The sequence below is a fragment of the Rhododendron vialii genome, chromosome 11a (assembly GCF_030253575.1).
Source record: "Rhododendron vialii isolate Sample 1 chromosome 11a, ASM3025357v1".
Classification (NCBI taxonomy): Eukaryota; Viridiplantae; Streptophyta; class Magnoliopsida; order Ericales; family Ericaceae; genus Rhododendron; species Rhododendron vialii.
This window is the reverse complement of record NC_080567.1, coordinates 305,001-310,000: the sequence shown is the minus strand read 5'-3', so window position 1 is coordinate 310,000 and position 5,000 is coordinate 305,001.

The window sequence follows — 5,000 nt, the reverse complement described above, 5'->3', positions numbered from 1 at the left end:
TAGACGACCAGCTTACCTCTCAACAAGAAGGCATCCCCCAAAGGGAACACCAATGCGTCATCGAGGAAGAATTTTCGAGCAGCAACGAGCTTACCTCTCCGCAAGGGTGGGGCTTCCCCGAAGGGTTACAACACCAATGCATCATCAAGGAAGCTTTCCGACGGGACATTGCCATAGCCAATGTAGGACCACCGGCCAGCGCATGACGCCTAAACGACATGCTTACCCCTCAGCAAGAAGGCATTCCCTAAATGAACACCAATGCATCGTCGAGGAAGAATTTTTAAAACATAACTTTGCTTACCCCTCAGCATATAGGCAATCACCGAAGGACACGCCATTGCGTCATCAAGGAAGATTTTTGCGAATTCATTTTTTGATTTTTTGATGAACAATGAATTTAGAAAACATTTTGGCTTCACATAAAAGCATCTACAAACTTACCTCTCCGCAACGGTGTCCCTGCCCCTAAGGGTTTCAACACCAATGCATCATTAAGATAGTTTTTTCGAAGGGACAGGGCCGTTGCCAATGGACGAGATCCATCGGGTTTGTGCCATAGCAAATGGATATCCATCAGCCGGCGCTCACCGCCAAGGCGACAAGCTTACCTCTCAGCAAGGAGGCATCCCCCGAAAGGGACACCAATGCATCATGGAGGAAAATTACCAAAGGGACAGTGCCATAGCCAATGGAGAACCATCAACCGGCGCTCGCCGCCTAAGCGACAAGCTTCTCCCTCGACAAGGAGGCAACCCCTGGGCTACGCAACGTGGCATTAGGAATCAAAGACCATTAGCCAGTTTCGCTTTTCCGTGCGGGGACACCAATGCGTCATCGGGAATGGGCCATAGCCAACGGATATCCATCAGCCGGCGCTCACCGCCAAGGCGACGAGCTTACCTCTCAGCAAGGAGGCATCCCCCGAAAGGGACACCAATGCATCATGGAGGAAAATTACCCAAGGGACAGTGCCATAGCCAATGGAGAACCATCAACCGGCGCTCGCCGCCTAAGCGACAAGCTTCTCCCTCGACAAGGAGGCAACCCCTGGGCTACGCAACGTGGCATTAGGAATCAAAGACCATTAGCCAGTTTCGCTTTTCCGTACGGGGACACCAATGCGTCATCGGGACTGTGCCATAGCCAACGGATATCCATCAGCCGGCGCTCACCGCCAAGGCGACGAGCTTACCTCTCAGCAAGGAGGCATCCCCCAAAAGGGACACCAATGCATCATGGAGGAAAATTACCCAAGGGACAGTGCCATAGCCAATGGAGAACCATCAACCGGCGCTCGCCGCCTAAGCGACAAGCTTCTCCCTCAACAAGGAGGCAACCCCTGGGCTACGCAACGTGGCATTAGGAATGAAAGACCATTAGCCAGTTTCGCTTTTCCGTACGGGGAGACCAATGCATCATCGGGATTGTGCCATAGCCAACGGATATCCATCAGCCGGCGCTCACCGCCAAGGCGACAAGCTTACCTCTCAGCAAGGAGGCATCCCCCGAAAGGGACACCAATGCATCATGGAGGAAAATTACCCAAGGGACAGTGCCATAGCCAATGGAGAACCATCAACCGGCGCTCGCCGCCTAAGCGACAAGCTTCTCCCTCGACAAGGAGGCAACCCCTGGGCTACGCAACGTGGCATTAGGAATCAAAGACCATTAGCCAGTTTCGCTTTTCCGTGCGGGGACACCAATGCATCATCGGGATTGTGCCATAGCCAACGGATATCCATCAGCCGGCGCTCACCGCCAAGGCGGCAAGCTTACCTCTCAGCAAGGAGGCATCCCCCGAAAGGGACACCAATGCATCATGGAGGAAAATTACCCAAGGGACAGTGCCATAGCCAATGGAGAACCATCAACCGGCGCTCGCCGCCTAAGCGACAAGCTTCTCCCTCGACAAGGAGGCAACCCCTGGGCTACGCAACGTGGCATTAGGAATCAAAGACCATTAGCCAGTTTCGCTTTTCCGTGCGGGGACACCAATGCATCATCGGGACTGGGCAATAGCCAACGGATATCCATCAGCCGGCGCTCACCGCCAAGGCGACGAGCTTACCTCTCAGCAAGGAGGCATCCCCCGAAAGGGACACCAATGCATCATGGAGGAAAATTACCCAAGGGACAGTGCCATAGCCAATGGAGAACCATCAACCGGCGCTCGCCGCCTAAGCGACAAGCTTCTCCCTCGACATGGAGGCAACCCCTGGGCTACGCAACGTGGCATTAGGAATCAAAGACCATTAGCCAGTTTCGCTTTTCCGTGCGGGGACACCAATGCATCATCGGGACTGTGCCATAGCCAACAGGTATCCGTTAGCCGGCGCTCACCACCAAGGTAGCAAGCTTACCTCTCAGCAAGGAGGCATCCCCCATGGTAACACCAATGCATCATGGAGGATGTGAGTCTGCAAGCATTCCCAACGGGACTCGAAAGCACGAGCATTTTGAGACCAAACGGCCATGGAGTTCTAGTTTCTGCCCGATAGTGTCATTGTTTGCTCTGCCATTCCTTGGCTAGGCCTTGCCTTTACCCGGGCATTTTTTTCTAGCGTTACCAACGGGTCATCTCTTTACGGGTTTCTGTGGCCAAACCGCCAACATTTGCCCGACATAGTTTTTCTTTGCCCGATAGAGTCATGCTTTGCCCCACGGGACGGGTAAAAATAACATTTCGCCTCCGGGGTATTTCGGTCTTTTTTCCGAGCATTACCCACGGGTAGTGCTTCCAGGGGTAACCAAGGCCAAATGGCCAAGAATTGCCCGATAGAGTCCTGCTCTGCTCGATAGAGCTGTGCATTGCCTTGCGGGACGACTTAATATAGCATTTCGATTCAGGGGCATTTCGGTCTTTTTTCCGTGCATTACCGACGGGTAGTGTTTTCTCGAGTAACCGAGGCCAAATGGCCAAGATTTGCCCGGGTGGTCTCGATAGCAACGTGCCTTGGCACCCGGCGTCGGGTGGCCTCGGCTTCCCCAAGGGAGGGACACCACCCCCCCCTATAGTAGTAAAATTAGCCTTTGCCCTTGTGGCAGGAAGGAACATCAATGTGTCCGAACTGAAGCAATAGGGGTTTTTTTGAGCATCGCAACTTTTTTTCATAAACTTTGAATTGGGACATCTTCACAAAAATATGAAGCAACTCCTCCAAAAAATTCAGAATTTTTTGCCAAAAGGATAATTTTATATTAATTAAACAAAAAATAAATAGATAAAAATCATAAAAAATACAAAAAAATACAAAAAAAGTAAGAAAAAATCACAAAAAATTATAAACAAGCTACACAATAATTAGGTAAATATATTGGGTTGAAAAATAAGGCATCTATAATAGAAAATGTTTAAATTAAGACTTAAAAACATCTAAAAATAAAAATTAAAAAAGATTTTAAACTAACATTGCGAAAGTCCCAAAAGATGGCGACTAAACAAGAGTTTTTGGGGCGTTTCGACAAGAACATATTGGTGCTTGCATTGATTTGCCCGGCGACAAGCTACTTTTTAGCCGGTACCCAGCAAATTCTTAGCCGTTAACCAGCAACTTTTTAGCCGTTACCCAGCAACTTGCTTGCCGTTGCCTAGAAACTTCTTAGCCATTACCCAGCGTTACCCGTCATCTTGGTTGTTGTTGCCGATACCCAGCATTACCCGACAGCTTGGTTGCCATCACCCAACAACTTTTTACCCGATAGCCAGCATTACCCGACAGCTTGGTTGCCGTTACCCAGCAACATTTTAGCCGATACCCAGCAACTTTTTAGCCGATAGCCAGCATTACCCGACAGCTTGGTTGCCGTTACCCAGCAACATTTTAGCCGATACCCAGCAACTTTTTAGCCGATACCCAGCATTACCCGACAGCTTGGTTGCCGTTACCCAGCAACATTTTAGCCGATACCCAGCAACTTTTTAGCCGATACCCAGCATTACCCGACAGCTTGGTTGCCGTTACCCAGCAACATTTTAGCCGATAGCCAGCATTACCCGACAGCTTGGTTGCCGTTACCCAGCAACATTTTAGCCGATACCCAGCATTACCCGACAGCTTGGTTGCCGTTACCCAGCAACTTTTTAGCCGTTACCCGGTGAGCCAACTTGCCATGCCTTGGCTAGAACAGTCAACTGTTGTTGCCTACATTCATGTGCGATTCCCGATGCCTTGTCTAGACCGTCGTCTTGGCATACGCCCAAGTGTTTGCCCAAGTGTTTCCCAAGTGTTTCCAAGTGTCCAAGTTCCAAAGTGCCTAAGTGCCGTGCCGTGCCGCGCGCGCGCGCGTGGGTCTTTGATATAAGAATATTTAGAAAAAAAATTCTAAACATGCTATATATCAAAGACGCACGCGCGCGCGCGCGCGCGGCACGGCACGGCACTTAGGCACTTTGGAACTTGGACACTTGGAAACACTTGGACGGCTAGGCGGTGGACGATAACGACTGGTACAGCCTAGCCCAAACGGCAAAGAAAATCTAGTTTCGCCTTTGCCGAACCCGGTTATATTAGCATGCCGTTTCAAGGGCCTTTCGGTGCTCTTTCCGAGCATAACTGACGGATCGGGTTCTCTTGAGTAAGCGAGGCAACGAGGCAGAGGAAATCTAGTTTTTGCTCGATAGAGTCGCGTCTCGGCTAAAAGAGCATGCCGTTTCATGAGAATTTCGGCCTTTTCTTCCGAGCATTACCGACGGGATGTGATTCGAGGGGTATTCGAGGCCAAACGGCCAGCAACTGCCCGATAGAGTCCTGCTCTGCCCGATAGAGCCGTGCTTTGCCTTTCGGGACGGCTTAAAATAGCATTTCGATTCAGGGGCATTTCGGTCTTTTTTCCGGGCATTACCGACGGGTAGTGTTTTCTCGAGTAACCGAGGCCAAATGGCCAAGAATTGCCCGGGTGGTCTCGATAGCAACGTGCCTTGGCACCCGGCGTCGGGTGGCCACGGCTTCCCCAAGGGAGGGACACCACCCGCCCCTATAGTAGTAAAATTAGCCTTT